The following is an 18,496-nucleotide window of genomic DNA, read 5'->3' on the forward strand; positions in this document are numbered from 1 at the left end:
CTCGTCATTTAGCATTAGGTGTATCTCCTCATGCTATCCCTCCCCCCTGCCCCCACCCCCCAACAGTCCCCAGAGTATGATGTTCCCCTTGCTGTGTCCACGTGTTCTCATTGTTCAATTCCCACATATGAGTGAGAACATGTGGTGTCTGGTTTTTTGTCCTTGCGATAGTTTACTGAGAATGATGATTTCCAGTTTCATCCATGTCCCTACAAAGGACATGAACTCATCATTTTTTATGGCTATATAGTATTCCATGGTGTATATGTGCCACATTTTCTTAATCCAGTCTATCATTGTTGGACATATGGATTGGTTCCAAGTCTTTGCAATTGTGAATAGTGCCACAATAAACATACGTGTGCCTGTGTCTTTATAGCAGCATGATTTATAGTCCTTTGAGTATCTACCCAGTAATGGGATGGCTGGGTCAAATGGTATTTCTAGTTCTAGATCCCTGAGGAATCACCACACTGACTTCCACAATGGTTGAACTAGTTTACAGTCCCACCAACAGTGTAAAAGTGTTCCTATTTCTCCACATCCTCTCCAGCACCTGTTGTTTCCTGACATTTTAATGATGGCCATTCTAACTGGTATGGGATGGTATCTCATTGTGGTTTTGATTTGCATTTCTCTGATGGCCAGTGATGATGAGCATTTTTTCATGTGTTTTTTTGGCTGCATAAATGTCTTCTTTTGAGAAGTGTCTGTTCATGTCCTTTGCCCACTTTTTGATCGGGTTGTTTGTTTTTTTTCTAGTAAATTTGTTTGAGTTCATTGTTGATCTGGATATTAGCCCTTTGTCAGATGAGTAGGTTGAAAAATTTTCTCCCATTTTGTAGGTTGCCTGTTCACTCTGATGGTAGTTACTTTTGCTATGCAGAAGCTCTTTAGTTTAATTAGATCCCATTTGTCAATTTTGGCTTTTGTTGCCATTGCTTCTGGTGTTTTAGACATGAACTCCTTGCCCATGCCTTTGTCCTGAATGGTAATGCCTAGGTTTTCTTCTAGGGTTTTTATGGTTTTAGGTCTAACATGTAAGTCTTTAATCCATCTTGAATTAATTTTTTTATAAGGTGTAAGGAAGGGATCCAGTTTCAGCTCTCTACATATGGCTAGCCAGTTTTCCCAGCACCATTTATTAAATAGGGAATCCTTTCCCCATTTCTTGTTTTTGTCAGGTTTGTCAAAGATCAGATGGTTGTAGATATGAGGCATTATTTCCGAGGGCTCTGTTCTGTTCCATTGATCTATGTCTCTGTTTTGGTACCAGTACCATGCTGTTTTGGTTACTGTAGCCTTGTAGTATAGTTTGAAGTCAGGTAGCCTGATGCCTCCAGCTTTGTTCTTTTGGCTTAGGATTGACTTGACGACGTGGGCTTTTTTTTGGTTCCATATGAACTTTAAAGTAGTTTTTTCCAATTATGTGAAGAAAGTCTTTGGTAGCTTGATGAGGATGGCATTGAATGTATAAATTACATTGGGCAGTATGGCCATTTTCACGATATTTATTCTTCCAATCCATGAGCTAGAATTTAAATTCTAACTTAAATTTTTGAATTTATTTCTATAGAGTTGCTTGAGCTCCTTATACATTGTGGCTATCAATCCCCTGACAGATTAGTGGTTTGCATAGTTCCTCTCATTCTGTTAGCTGTGTCTTCATTTTGATATTGTTTGTTTTGCTCTGCAGATTTTCAATTTAGTATTATCAGTTTTGTCAATTTTTAATTTGATTAACTGTGATTTTAAGGTATTATTCCAAAAAGTTTTTCCTAGACCAGTGTCCTTCAGATTTTCTCCAAAGTTTTCTTGTAACAGCTTCGTAGATTGAAGTCTTAAATTTTAGTCTTTAGTCTATTTGGATTTTTATTTATGTATTTATTTTTGAGACAGAGTCTCACTCTGTCACACAACCTGGAGTGCAGTGGCACAATCTCGGCTCACTGCAAGCTGCACCTATCAGGTTCATGCCATTCTCCTGCCTCAGCCTCCCCAGTAGCTGAGACTACAGGTGTGGATTGATTTTTATATGTAAAGAGATAGGGCCCTAGTTTTATTTTTCTGCATTTAGATATTCGGTTTTTCCAGGATCATTTACCGAAGAGATTCTCTTCTCCACAGTGTATGTTCTTCACACCTCTACTGAAAATGAGTTGAAAGTTCACTGTAGCTGTGATAATTCATTTCTGTGTTCTCTCTTCTGTTCTACTGATGTATGCATCTCTTTTTGTTTTTGTTTTTATTGCTTTTTCTTGTACCTTATTATTTTGCTTATTATAGTTTTTTAGTATAATTTGACATCAGGTTTTTTTTTTTGTTCTTTTTTGTTTTTGTTTTTGTTTTGTTAAAAAGCTTTAGTTGTTCATATTTTCTTTTTCTTTTCTTTTTGTAATTCCACATAATTTTAAAAGTGATTTTTTAATTTCTGTGAAAAATGTTTCCGGTATTTTCATAGAGATTACACTGAATCAGTAGACTACTTTGTGTTGTATAGATGTTTAAATAATATTAATGAATTCAATCAATTCACATGATTTTTTTTTTTACTTTTTTGGTGTTCTCTTTATGTAATCAGCTAGTTAAAGTTTTTATTGAAGAGATCATCCACTTATTTGGCTAAGTAAATTTCTAGGTATTGGATTTTATTTGTAGCCATAGTAAATAGTAGTTTTAATTTTTTTCCAGATGGTTTATGTTTTATATATAGAAATTCTACAAATTGTATGGGTTTTTCTTTGTATCTAGCAACTTTACTCAATTCATGTGTTCTAATTTTTTTGGTGGAGTCTTTAGGTTTTCTCAAATATAAGATTATTTTATCTGCAAACAATATTTCTTCTTTCATTCCAATTTTGATGTCTTTCATTTTATTCTCTTGTCTGATTGCTCTAGTTAGTGATGGCAATAGCAAGCTGTCTGGAGGAACTACTGCCATCACAAAGGCTGCAGTGGTGAGGCATGAGTGGTGCCAGCAAGAGAGGCTGAGGGAGCAGCAATGGTGGCAGTCTGACCCCATGCCCCATGTCCCTGAGGCAGCTGATGGTGCTGCTCCAATCCTTGCACCACTGCACAAACTTGTTCCCAGGACCAGAGCCTTCATCGCTCTAAACTCTGGCCCCACACTGCTACTCTCACACATTGCCACTACTAGGATGGTTTGGGAAGGAGGCAGTCACTGGAACCTGTCCCTGGGAGGCTTACTGCCCTGGAGGCCACTGCAATGAAGCCAGGTTGATTCACTTATCAACAGGAGAGCATCATGGTCAGGCAAAGAAGGGCCCAAGGTGGAGATGGTACAAGGGTAGTGACTTACTTCCACATGGATTGCAGGGACTGACCTGCAGTGCAGAGCTGAGACCATGATTTAGGGGCCCAGGGTGGAAAGTGGGAGTGGCACCCACATTGGAGGGCCATGGCACTTCCACCTCTCAGGGTGCCAGGTTCTTGTGGCTTGAGAGAGGCTCTGAGTGGGGCCACATGTTCCCTGGGTCTGCCCCATATCAGAGTGACCACTGAGACTGACACTTCCTGAAAGCATTTTCCTGAGTAGGGATGCAACCTGGGTAAGGGGAAGCCCTGGGCCACCCTGAGCACTGGGTAGGGGGCATGGAGCGATCTCACAGAAATGTCACCCTTGCCCCAGACACCAGACCAGGCCCAGTGAGGACATGGATTCCCTGCCTCAGGCTGCAAGAGGGCATGACTGGGACTGATTGCTCCACAGAGCCAGTCTCCAGTTGGAGGACAAGTGGGACCAGTTCCCTTTCTGACTTGGTGGGTGGTAACTCCCGAGGTAAAGCTGCTGCTGCCATTCTGCCACTGCAAAGCTGGAAATTTCTGCACTCTCAGGGTTGGAAAATGCGCTTTTTCCTCCCCATGGGCTTGAGGGTACTTGCTCCCACTGCCTGGATTTTCCCTGGTTTTGATGCCTCCTTCGGTATTGGAGCAAGCTGGGGACTGAGCCCAGGTGCTGTTGCAGCCCAGCCCAGTCTGCACACACTCAGGGCAGAATTGACAGGCCAGCCCCCTGCCCTTTTGATCTCTGCAGACTTTGGACACCAACAAGCACAGGAGACAGTACCGGTGGTGTGCTGGGGGTGCTGAGGGCAGCCTAGGGCTTGCATCTTGGTGCCCCTTAGCATGAACTGTCTAGGAACAATTTACAGCAGCAGGAGGCAGACAGGCTGTTTGACGGAAGGTGATAGAACCCAGATGATGCCCCATCTTCAAGTCAGGGAGGGCTCAAAGCCTAGGGGCCAGGCAACCGGTTCCAGAAACCAGAAGGGAAACTTGTGTTGCTTGTTCCTGGGCCTACCCATGGCAACCAATGGACCAATCAGCACTCACTTCTTCCTCCCTGCAGTCCATAAAAACCCGAGAGTCAGCCAGATTCAAAGAGAAGATAGATGATGATGAGATGAAGGGTTGGTCTTCTTGCAGAGAGGAGTTCTCCACTCCAAGTCTCTTCTCTTCTAGGAGTTAAATATCTGTAGGGAGACTCTGACTGAGCTACCATCTGCAGGTCTTTTCTGAGCTGTTTTCTCACTCAATAAAGCTCCTTTTCATCCTGCTCACTCTTCATTTGCCTGCATACATCATTCTCCCTGGTCACAGAACAAGAACTTCGAACTTATCAAATGGCAAATCTAAGAAGGCTGTAACACAAACAGGGCTGAAACATTCCCCTTGGTTCCCACATTATGGGCAAAGAGTAAGAAAAAAAAAAAGTTGTGGTCTTCAGAAACCTCAGAACTGTGAGCTCCCTGAGGCTAGTTTGTGACTTTATTTTGGGGGCACTGTGGTTTCTGAGGCAAGGTTATGACTTTCTTTCTGGGGCACTGTGGTTCCTGGCTTCTGCAAGTCTCAAGGCACCACCACATTCCCCAATGCTAGTCATAAAAGCTGTCCAGTTGCAGCTCGGTCCAGTTGCAGCCTTGCAAAGACTTGGCAGATGCTATTGCCCAACCCATGGCAGCAGCCAGCATGTCTGACTGCAGTAACCAGAATTCACCCTTGCTGACACACTTTTCCTGCTTCAAACCTGACTTGTAATCTTTCTTAGAGGTATGATATCCAGGCAAGTAGCATAAGCCAAGCACAGCCTGCCAGGCCAAATTAGTGGAATAAGCCCAGTGGGCCTAAGAAAATTCAGGCATATGAGCTACCAGCTACATATATTTCCATCCAGAAAAGTGACATTTCTCAATATCTCATATCTCTAGGTTTTCCAGTACTATGTTGAGTAAGTTTTGTCAGTTGATATTCTTTTCATATTTCATACCTTAGAAGAAAGGCTTTTAGTTTGTCCTCATTCAGTAAGATACTAGCTGTGGATTTGTAATGTACTGATTCTGTTTTGTTAAAGCATGTCATTTCTATACCCAGTATGTTGAGGGCTTTCATCATTGGGAGGGCTGAATATTTTCAAATGCTTTTTCAGAGCCAACTAAAATAGTTATGTGGCTTTCTTCCTTCATTCTCTTGATCTAATGTTTCATATCAATTTATTTACCCCAATGTTGAAAAATTCTTGCTTCAGAGGAAAAATTCCAACTTAATCATAATGAGTTATCTTTCTAATGCATGGTGAAATTTGGTTTACTTGTATTTTGTTGAGAAATTTTTCATAGATATTTATGAGAGATATTGGCCTGCAGTTTTTCAATGATGTGTTCTTGTCTGGTTTTGTTATTAGAGTAATACTTGTCTTATAAAATTAGTTTAAAAGTATTATCTCCTACTCTATTTTTCAGAAAAGTTTGAATTTGACTGGTATTAATTTTTATAAATGTCTGGTAGAATTCAGCTGCAAAGACATTAGTTCCTGGGTTTATTTTAAGAACATATTATTTTTATATATATATGTATATATATGCGTGTGTATATATATGTATAATTATACTTTAACTTCTAGGGTACATGTGCACAATGTGCAGGTTTATTACATATGTATACATGTGCCATGTTGGTGTGCTGCACCCATTAACTCATCATTTACGTTACGTATTTCACCTAATGCTATCCATCCCCGCTCCCCCTACCCCATGACAAGCCCCAGTGTTGAAATGTTCTCATTGTTTAATTCCCACCTATGGGTGAGAATATGTGGTGTTTGGTTTTCTGTCGTTGCAATAGTTTGCTCAGAATGATGGTTTCCAGCCTCATCCGTGTCCCTACAAAGGACATGAACTCATCCTTTTTTATGGCTGCATAGTATTCCATGGTGTATATGTGCCACAGTTTCTTAATCCAGTCTATTATTGATAGACATTTGGGTTGGTTCCAAGTCTTTGCTATTCTGAATAGTGCCTCCAAAAAACATATGCATGCTTGTGTCTTTATAGCAGCATGGTTTATAATCTTTCAGTATATACCCGGTAATGGGATTGCTGGGTCAAAGGATATTTCTGGTTCTAGATCTTTGAGGAGTCGCCACACTGTCTTCCACAATGGTTGAACTAGTTTACACTTGCACCAACAGTGTAAGAGCATTCCTATTTCTCCACATCCTCTTCAGCACCTGTTGTTTCCTGACTTTTTTTTTTAATACTTTAAGTTCTAGGGTACATGTGCACAAAGTGCAGGTTTGTTACATATGTGCCATATTGGTTTGCTGCACCCATTAATTCATCATTTATATTAGGTATATCTCCTAATGCTACCCCTTTCCCCTCCCTCCACCCCACAATAGGCCCCCGTGTGTGATGTACCTCTTCCTGTGTCCAAGTGTTCTCATTGTTCAATTCCTACCTATGAGTGAGAACATGCGGTGTTTGCTTTTTTCCTTGCAATAGTTTACTGAGAATGGTGGTTTCCAGATGCATCCATGTCCCTACAAAGGACATGAACTCATCATTTTTTATGGCTGCATAGTATTCCATGGTGTATATGTGCCACATTTTCTTAATCCAGTCTATCATTGATGGACATTGGGATTGGTTCCAAGTCTTTGCTATTGTGAATAGTGCCACAATAAACATATGTGTGTATGTGTCTTTATGGCAGCATGATTTATAATCCTTTGGGTATATACCCAGTAATGGGATGGCTGGGTCAAATGGTATTTCTAGTTCTAGATCCCTGAGGAATCGCCACACTGACTTCCACAATGGTTGAACTAGTTTACAGTCCCACCAACAGTGTAAAAGTGTTCCTATTTCTCCACATCCTCTCCAGCACCTGTCATCTCCTGACTTTTTAATGATCGCCATTTTTACTGGTGTCAGATGATATCTCACTGTGGTTTTGATTTGCATTTCTTGGATGGCCAGTGATGACGAGCATTTTTTCATGTGTTTTTTGGCTGCATAAATGTCTTCTTTTGAGAAGTGTCTGTTCATGTCCTTCGCTCACTTTTTGATGGGATTGTTTGTTTTTTCTTGTAAATTTGTTTGAGTTCATTGTAGATTCTGGATATTAGCCATTTGTCAGATGAGTAGGTTGTGAGCTTCTGCATGGCAAAAGAAACTACATCAGAGTGAAGAGGCAACCTACAGAATGGGAGAAAATTTTTGCAACCTACTCATCTGATCCTTTGAATTTCTGTAGTATCATTTGATATCCACTTTTTAGTTTCTGATTTTATTTATATGGGTCTTCTTTTTTTTCTTAGTCTGGCTGAAGCTTCCTCAGATTTGTTTAGCTTTTGCAATAATTAGCATTTCTAATTGACTTTTGTGTTATTTTCTTTATGATTAATGTTATTATAATTTTTTAAATTTTAACTTTTTAGGTATATAATATGTATATATATTTATGGGTGACATAAGATGTCATGGTATAGGAATGCAATGTGAAATAACAGAATTGGGTATCCATAATCTCATGTACTTAACCACTGTGTTGAAAACAATATAATTATATCCTTAAGATATTTCAAAATGCACAACTATGTTATTATAGTCACTGGTATGCTATTAAGTAGTATGCATTTTTAATTATTTGTAATTTTTTTGCAATCATTAATCATTCCCACCTCTCCCCTACCCTCCCAATACCTTTCCAAGCCACTGGTAACCATCCTCTATGTATGAGTATGTTTTTATTTTTAGGTTCCTAAATAAGTGTGAACATGTGTTCTTTGTGTCTCTGTAATTGGCTTATTTCACAAAATATAATAACTTTATCTCCATCTATGGTGTTGCAAATGACTGGATTTTTGTTGTCTATATTGTACTCGTTTGTATGTATGTTTCACATTTTCTTCATACATTCATCTGGAAGTATGGACACTCAAGTTGTTTTTAAATCTTAGTTATTGTAAACAGTGCTGAAACAAACATAAAATCACAGACATTTCTTTGATATATTGACTTCTTTTTTCTGGGTTATATGGTTAGCAGTAAGATACATGGTAGCTGAATCATATGGTAGCTCAATTATTAGTTTTTTGTGGAATGTCCGAATTTTTCTTCATAATACTTTTATCAATTTACATTCCCACCAACAGTGTACAAAGATGCCGTTTTATTCAAATCCTCACCAGTATTTATTATTGCCTGTTTTATGAATATAAGCAATTTTAGCTGGTATAAAGTGGTATCAGATTGCAATTTTGATTTGAATTGCTCAGATAATCAAGAATGTTGAAGACTATTTCCTATACATCTTTACCATTTAATGTCTTTGTTTGACAAATGTCTATTCAAAACTGTTGCCAATTTATTCATGTCGATTTTTAGACCTTTTAGAGTGGTTTTAGCTCCTTATATATTCAGGTTATTAATCTTCTGGCCAGATATATTCATGCCTTGATGGATTGCAATAGTTTCTCCTATTATGTGGGTTGGCTCTATACTTTGTTGATTGTATCCTGTGATGTGTCTATGATGTGGTTTTTCTTTTATTTGATGTAAATTCATTTGTCAATTGTTGCTTTTGCTACTTGTGCTAATGAGATATTGCTCAAGAAACTTTTTTCAAGACAAATGCCCTGAAATTTTTTTCCAATTTTTTTAGGAGTTTCATAGTTTGAAATATTAAATTTTTCTTTAATTCATTATGATTTGACTTTTCTATATGGTAGTAGTTAAATTGTCTATTTTTTTTTCCTGCCTGTGGATATTCAATTTTCCAAGCACAACTGGAGAAAGACTGTTCTTTTCCTCAGTCTATGTTTTTGGCAGCCTTATTGATAATGAGTTCACTGTAGATAAGTTTATTTATATCTGAGTTCTCTATTTTGTTTTGTCTATTTATCTGTTTTTATGAAGTAACATGCTGTTTTGGATACTATAGCTCTCTGGTACAGTTTTATGTAAGGTAATGTGATTTCTCCAGTTTTGTTATTTTTGCTTAAGATAGCTTTGGCTATTCTGGTTGTTATATTGTGGTTTTCCATAAATTTTAGCATTTAAAATGTAATTCAGTGGAGAATGCCATTAATATTTTTATAGAGGATGCATTGAATCCTTAGATTGCATTGGGTAGTACAGATGTTTTCATGGTATTGATTTTTCCAGCCATTAACATAAACTATTTTCAAACTACTATATCTGTTGACAGAAGAATGATAAGTAAAATGTTATACATGCACAGTAGAATATTATTTAGCCATAAAAAGATCAATATCTAGCCATTTACAACACCATCAATGGATTTAGGAAACAACGTGCTCAGTTAAATAAGCCAGACACAAGACAAATACTAGGTGTTCTTGGTTTGATGTCAAATCTAACATGGTGAATTCATTAGAAATGGAGACTGTTATTAGAAAAAATTCAGAAGACATTTGATGAAAATTTTCCAGGTACCAGTTTTGTACTGTGCTTAGTGTAAAACACAGTAATTATAGAAAACTCTAAAAAATTAATTCAAAAATCTTGTTTTCTGACAGATTCTTTATTTAAAAAGTATTTTTAATTTGTGGATTCTTAGTACCACTACCCATACTACTAAATCAAAAAGAATTAATAAAAAATGAACTTTAGGAAGTGAGTACCAATATTTTGTACTGCATAATTTTTAGAGTTCCTATTAATCTAGAGTGAAAGATACACAAATCAGCCCAGTAAAAGAGATTTCTATCAAGATGAAACATCTTGATGATACTTTTCTTACACCAGCCATCTCCTACTTATTTTGAAAATAAAAACTGAAATTTATTCATGTAAAGCTGAAGCTCCCAAAAGACCTTCTACTAAGAACAAAAGCAAAACCCACAGGTTTACTAGGAATTCTGAAAGAAAGTTTCATCACCAAGTTACACCACGGGTATCTGTAGTTTCCTAACATCCATCCCTACACAATTTTCACTGAGCAGTGTCCAGTCCCTGAAAAAAAGAATGTAAAATATGCCAAGTGGCAGAGATCTTAATTTGACTCTAAGTAAAATTACTTAATGGAAATATTTCTGACTTACACGAGTGACTCAAAACATCCAATAAGGTATCTTGTAACACACTAATATCCTGTAATGAGTCCTCTAACTCTGAGGAAAGAGATATAAGACCCGGAAAATCTGCATAGATACCATACCTTTCTGGATGTTACAGTAAAAATTTAAGGCACTAATAGAGGTGCCATATATATAATATATATTTATATTTAAATAATCTTATTTAAATATTATTTAAATATAAATATAAATTTATATTTATATTGTACTGCTGCCATTTTTATTTAATTAATTAATCCTAAGATTCTAGCTAAGAGACACACCCATCAGAATATCAGAACACTGTTGCCAAACTCTTATAATTACCATATCGTCAAATATCTTCACATATTATATGGTTCTATATATTTAATACATTATATATGTGTATATAATGTATTATATATACATTTATTTATTTATTATAAATTTATAATAAAATAAAATTTATATCACAAATTATAATATATAATATGTAATATAAATTGACATGCATAATATGTATTATATACACTTTTATAATATGCAGGTATTATATTACATACAATATACACATATTTTATATCCATATATACATAATATGTGTATAATATAACTTATAATTCAATATTATATGTATTATATAAGTCATATATTGTATACACATATAATACATGCATATATAATATATGGTATATAATGTATATAAGCCATATAATATTGGTACATATAATATATTGTATTGTATAATACAATATGTATCATATACATCATATATGTAATACAATATATTATGTATTATGTACATTATATACACATTTAATGTATTAAATATATAGCACCATATAATATGTGAAGACACTTGAGGATATGGTAATTATAAGAGTTTGGCAACAGTGTTCTGATATTCTGATGGGTGTGTCTCTTAGCTAGAATCTGAGGATTAATTAGTTAAATAAAAATGACAGCAGTATACTAGTTACTAGATCTTGGTCAAGCAAACTCACTTTTGATTCCCTAGAAAATATTATAGAGGCTTAGCAGGAGAATATTTTAATCCTAACTCAAAGTGTGGTTTTGCTTCTCCAAATACACAAACTACTCAAGATTTGCTAATCACAACCATTTTGAAATGAGCCAGAGAGTTTGACAAGTCTTCAAATAGAAAAAATAGAGATCTATGAATTGCCTGAAATATAAATAAAAATAATTGTTGTGAAAATAGTATATGCATGCAAGTAACATAAAATCAAGAACAAAAACTGAAAAAGTTAAAGAAAAAATGCATGAGCACAATTCAAACTTTACTGTAAAAAATTATAAAAATTTGAAAGCAGAACACCTACAGCTGTGTAACAGACTCACAAAATTAAAAATGTCAATACAAAATTGCCATAGCATAACTGATCATGTAGAAGAATTAATTAGGCATCACTGACACAGATTTTATGAATTTAGTCAATTAAAAGAATAACAACATATAACAGTGAAACAGGAAATAAAAACATCTTATTTAAGACACTATCCTTTGTACAGATATGCCAGTTATGAGAGTAACCTAAAGAAAAGATAGGTTAAAGGGTATGAATTTCCTAGAAACTATATTGTTCAAATTCTTGGAAGAATATGAAATAAAAAAATTAAAGGATTCAAACAGCTTATAATATATTGTATTATATGGTATTATGTATGTAATACACTACGTGTGTATATATATATATTTGTTTTGAGACAGTGTCTTGCTCCATCAACCATGCTGGAGTTCAGTGGTCCAATCTTTGTTCACTACAACTTTCACCTTCCTGGTTCAAGCGATTCTCCAAAGTAGCTGAGACCACAGGTGTGTGCCACCATGCCTGGTTAATTTTTTTTTTTTTGTATTTTTATGTTGTCCAGGCTGGTCTCAAACTTCTGACCTCACCTGATCTACCTGTCTCAGCCTTACAAAGTGCTAGGATTATAGCCATGAGCCACCATTTATGGCCTATCTTCTTTCTATAAGTAGAAAATGGCTTATTTAACAGTTAGTAAGTTGTTAAATATTTTACAGCAGAAGGTGTATTCATACGCAGATTTATTACATGGTGATATCCTCTGATGCTGAAGTTTGCAGTGCAGATTTTATCATTCAGGTAGTAAGCATATTACTTAATACATAGCTCTTTAATCCAGCTGTTGTCCCTCCACCCTCAACTAGTCCACAGTCTATGGTTCTTTTATTTATACTCATGTGTACTCAGTGCTTAGCTTTCATCTCTGTGGGAGAACTGAGAGTATTTTATTTTCCTGAATTAATTTAGTTAGTGTTATATTCATCACCTTCATCCAGGTCCTACAGAGGACATGATTTTACTTTTGGTAGCTGTTTAGTATTTTATGATCTTGCATGACTGTTTTCATTTTAATTTTTTACCAATATACCTTTGAGGCACAACTGAGTTGACTTCAGGCATTTGCTATTGCAAATACCACAAGGAGAAACAAAGAAATTCATGCATCTTTTTGGTACCATCATTTATTTTTCAATATATACCAAACAATGAGATTGCTAGATTACATGATAGCTCTGTTTAAACACTTTCCACATATCTTCAGACTATTATTAACAGTGGCTGAATAAATTTACATTATATATATAGAGCCAAACATTCTCCCCCTCCTGACTGCCCCACCGAGGACTCCTTAGATTCTATTTTTAAAGTAATATTCATTCTTACTAGTATGAAGTGGTATCACATTGTGGTTTTGATTTAAATTTGCTAAAAGGAGTCAGCACAAAACTCAGGATTCTTAAGTAGCCAAAGTGGCTCCTAATTTTTAAATGAGCACACTAGCTCCCCACCTATGGTTCTTATTCAGTCTAATTCTGTGAAATGTCAGATACAGAAATCACAATCTGAATAGCAGTGAGCCTCATTGAGGTTTGAGGAGAACACTGAAATTCGATGAAAGACATAAAAATCGGAATGAAATGAGAAATAGAGAGAAAAATGAAGATATCATATTAAGAAGATGTAAAGTAAGCTTCTTGACATCAAAAACTTACTAAAAGTATTTTATAATATAAGCAGAAGTGTCAATAATAACAGCAAAATAAGCCACCCTGAGGAATGCTTTTCAGAGCTCAGATACTTGTTCTTTAAATAAGCACTATCAGACAAAAACAGAAAACAAAAACCTGCAAGTAAGAAACAATAAAGAAAATATCTCAGAAATATCTGGTTATATGTAGAAGCAAATCTATAATTAATCAGAATATTTTTCTCCTCAAAATAAGAGTTATCAGTATTCTGTCTATGGCATTAAGTTAAAAATAACAGCCTACGAAACTTTTCAAAACCTACAAAAGACAATTTCAATTCTAAAATAAAATAATTTCTTTCTTCAGAGTCTGAGGGAAATCCTTTAAACTTAATGAAAGGCTATTAATAGATAAACGAATGTATTTCCACAAAGGTACAACAATGAATCACAGGAGATAGATACTACAATTGTTACATTTCAACTTGCTGATAGTGTTTTATAATTATTATACTTTAAGCTCTGGGGTACATATGCAGAACGTGCAGTTTTGTTATATAGTTATACATGTGCCATGGTGATTTGCTGCACCCATCAACCCATCACCTACATTAGGTATTTCTCCTAATGCTATCCCTCCCCTAGTCCCCAACCGCCTGATGGGCCCCAGTGTGTGATGTTCTCCTCCCTATGTCCACGTGTTATTATTGTCCAACTCCCACTTCTGAGTGAGAAAATGTGGTGTTTGCTTTTCTGTCGTTGTGTTAATTTGCTGAGAATGATGGTTTCCAGCTTCATCCATGTCACTGCAAAAGACATAAACCCATTCTTTTTTATGGTTGCAAAGTATTCCATGATGTATATGTGCCACCTTTTCTTTAACTGATCTATCATTGGTAGGCATTTCTGTTGGTTCAAATTCTTTGCTATTGTGAATAGTACTGCAATAAACATACATGTGCGTGTGTCTTTATAGTGGAATGATTTATAATCCTTTGGGTATATATCCAGCAATGGATTGCTGAGTCAAATGACATTTCTGGTTCTAGATCTTTGAGGAATTGCCACGATGTCTTCCACAATATTTCCACCAATTTACACTCCCACCACCAACTTAAAACCATTCCTATTTCTCCACATCCTCTCCAGCATCTGTTGTTTCCTGACCTTTTAATGATTGCCATTCTAACTGGCATGAGATCGTATCTCATTGTGGTTTTGATTTGCATTTCTTTAATGATCAGTGATGATGAGCTTGTTTTTGTATGTTTGTTGGCTTCATAAATGTCTTCTTTTAAGAAGTGTCTGTTCATATCTTTTGCCCACTTTTTGATGGGGTTGTGTGTTTTGTTCTTGTAAATTTGTTTACGTTTTTTTAGATTGTGGATACTAGCCCTTTGTCAGATGGATAGATTGCAAAAATTTTCTCCCATTCTATAGGTTGCCTGTTCACTCTGACGATAGTTTCTTTGGCTGTGCAGAAGCTATTTAGTTTAATCAGATCCTATTTGTCAATTTTGGCTTTTGTTGCCATTGCTTTTGGTGTTTCAGTCATGAAGTCTTTGCCCATACCTATGTCCTGAATGATATTGCCTAGGTTTTCTTCTAGGGATTTTATGGTTTTAGATCTTACCTTTAAGTCGTTTATCCATCTTGAGTTAATTTTTGTATAAGATGTAAGGAAGGGGTCCAGTTTCAGTTTTCTGCATATGGCTAGCCAGTTATCCCAACACCATTTATTAAATACAAAATCTTTTCCCCATTTCTTGTTTTTGTCAGGTTTGTCAAAGATCAGATGGTTGTAGTTGTATGGTATTATTTCTGAGGGCTGTATTCTGTTTGATTGATCCACTGATCTATGTATCTGTTTTGGTACAAGTACCATGCTGTTTTGGTTACTGTGGCCTTGTAGTATAGCTTGAACTCAGGTAGCATGATGCCTCCAGCTTTGTTCTTTTTGCTTAGGATTGTCTTCGCTATGAGGGCTCTTTTATGGTTCCATAAAGTTGAAAGTAGTTTTTTTCTAATTCTGTGAAGAAAGTCAATGGTAGCTTGATGGGAATAGCACTGAATCTATAAATTACTTTGAGCACTATAGCCATTTTCACCATATTAATTTGTCCTATCCATGAGTATGGAATGTGTTTTTCCATTTATTCTTTTCCTCTCCTACTTCCTTGAGCAGTGATTTGTATTTCTCCTTGAAGAGGTCCCTCACTTCCCTTGTAGGTTGGATTCTTAAGTGTTTTATTCTCTTAGTAGCAATTGTGAATGGGAGTCCACCATGATTTGGCTTTCTGTTTGTCTGTTATTGGTGTATACGAATGCCTGTGATTTTTCCACATCAATTTTGTATCCTGAGACTTTGCTGAAGCTGCTTATCAGCTTAAGCAGATTTTGGGCTGAGATGATGGGGTTTTCTAAATATACAATCATGTTATCTGTAAACAGAGACAATTTGACTTCCTCTTTTCCTGTTTGAATATCCTCTATTTTTTACTCTTGCCTGATTGCCCTGGCAAGAACTTACAATACTATGTTGAATAGGAGTGGTGAGAGAGGGCATCCTTGTCTTGTGTGAGTTTTCAAAGGGAATGCTTCCAGTTCTTGCCCATTCAGTATGATATTGGCTGTGGGTATGTCATAAATAGGTCCCATTATTTTGAGATATATTCCAACAATACCTAGTTTATTGAGAGTTTTTAGTTTGAAGGATTGTTGAATTTTGTTGAAGGCCTTTTCTGCATCTCTTGAGATAATTATGTTGTTTTTGTCATTTGTTCTGTTTATGTGATAAATTACGTTTGTTGATTTGTGTACATTGAACCAGCTTTGTATCTGAGAGATGAAGCAGACTTGATAGTGGTGGATAAGCTTTTTGATATGCTGCTGGATTCAGTTTGCCAGTATTTTATTGAGGATTTTTGCATTGATGTTCATCAGGGATATTGGTCTGAAATTTCCTTTTTTTGTGTGTGTGTCTCTGCCAGGTTTTTGTATCAGGATGATGCTGGCTTCATAGAATGAGTAAAGGAGAAGTCCCTCTTTTTGAAATATTTTTAGAAGAAGTGTTACCAGCTCTTATTTATACCTCTGGAAGAATTCGGCTGTGAATCCCTCTTGTCCTGGACTTTTTCTTGTTGATCAGCTATTAATTACTGCCTCAATTTTAGAACTCGTTATTGGTGTATTCAAGGATTTGACATTTTCCTGGTTTAGACTTGGGAGAGTATATGTGTCCAGGAATTTATCTATTTCGTCTAGATTTTCCAGTTTATTTGTGTAGAAGTGTTTATAGTATTCTCTGATGGTAGTTTGTATTTCTGTGGCATCAGTGGTGATATCCCTTTATCATTTTTATTGAATCTGTGTGATTATTCCCTTTTTTCTTCTTTATCAGTCTGGCTGGCTGTCTATTTTGTTGATCTTTTCAAAAAACCAGCTTCTGGATTCGTTGATTTTTGGGTGGTGTTTCTTATCTCTATCTCAAGTTCTGCTCTGATCTGAGGAAAAGAAAGGAGGGAAAAATGTTATGGGGTAGCCACAGAGAAAGCCTGGATTACCCACAAAGAGAAGCCCATCAGACTAATCAGTGATCTGTCTGCAGAAACCCTACAAGGCAGGAGAGAATGGGAGCCAGGATTCAAAATTCTTAAAGAAAAGAATTTTCAACCCAGGATTTCATATCCAGCCAAACTAAGCTTCATAAGCAGAAAAGAAAAAAATCCTTTACAGACATGCAAATACTGAGAGATTTTTTTCACCATCCAGGCTGCCTTACAAAAGCCTCTGAAAGAAGCATTAAACATGAAAAATTAATGACAAGTATCAGCCACTGCAAAAATGTACCAGTTAAAGACCATCAACACTATGAAGAAACTGCTTCAACTAATGGGGAAAATAACCAGGTAGCATTATAATGACAGGATCAAATTCACACATAAAAATATTAAACTTAAATGTAAATGGGCTAAATGCCCCAATTAAAATACACAGAGTGGCAAATTGGATAAACAGTCAAGACCCCCTGGTCTGCTGTGTTCAGGAGGCCCATCTCACATGCAAAGACATATTTTGGCTCAAAATAAAGGGATGGAGGAATATTTACCAAGCAATTGAAAGCAGAAAGTCAGGGATTGCAATCTTAGTCTCTGATAAAACAGACTTTAAACCAACAAAGATCAAAACAGACAAGGGCATTCCATAATGGTAACAGTGTCAATGCAGTAAGAAGAGCTAACTATACTAAATATGTACACACCCAATACAGCAGCATCTAGATTCGAAAAGCATTTTTTAGAGCCCTAGAAAGAGACTTGTATTCCCACACAATAATAGTGGGAGACTTTAACACCCCACTGTCAATATTAGACAGATCAACGAGACAGAAAATTTTTTTTTTATTATACTTTAGGTTTTAGGGTACATGTGCACAATGTGCAGGTTTGTTACATATGTATCCATGTGCCATGTTGATTTCCTGCACCCATTAGCTCGTCATTTAGCATTAAGTATATCTCCTAATGCTGTCCCTCTGCCCTCCCTCCACCCCACAGCAGTCCCCAGAGTGTGATGTTCCCCTTCCTGTGTCCATGAGTTCTCATTGTTCAATTCCCACCTATGAGTGAGAACATGCGGTGTTTGGTTTTTTGTCCTTGCGATAGTTTACGGAGAATGATGTTTTCCAGTTTCATCCATGTCCCTACAAAGGACACGAACTCATCATTTTTTATGGCTGCATAGTATTCCATGGTGTATATGTGCCACATTTTCTTAATCCAGTCTATTTTTGTTGGACATTTGGGTTGGTTCCAACTATTTGCTATTGTGAATAGTGCCACAATAAACATACATGTGCATGTGTTTTTATGGCAGCACGATTTATAGCCCTTTGTGTATATACCCAGTAATTGGATGGCTGGGTCAAATGATATTTCTAGCTCTAGATCTCTGAGGAATTGCCACACTGACATCCACAATGGTTGAACTAGTTTGCAGTCCCACTAACAGTGTAAAAGTGTTCCTATTTCTCCACATCCTCTCCAGCACCTGTTGTTTCCTGACTTTTTAATGATCACCATTCTAATGGGTGTGAGATGGTATCTCATTGTGGTT

This window comes from Hylobates moloch, unplaced genomic scaffold (genome assembly GCF_009828535.3).
Source record: "Hylobates moloch isolate HMO894 unplaced genomic scaffold, HMol_V3 SCAFFOLD_25, whole genome shotgun sequence".
Classification (NCBI taxonomy): Eukaryota; Metazoa; Chordata; class Mammalia; order Primates; family Hylobatidae; genus Hylobates; species Hylobates moloch.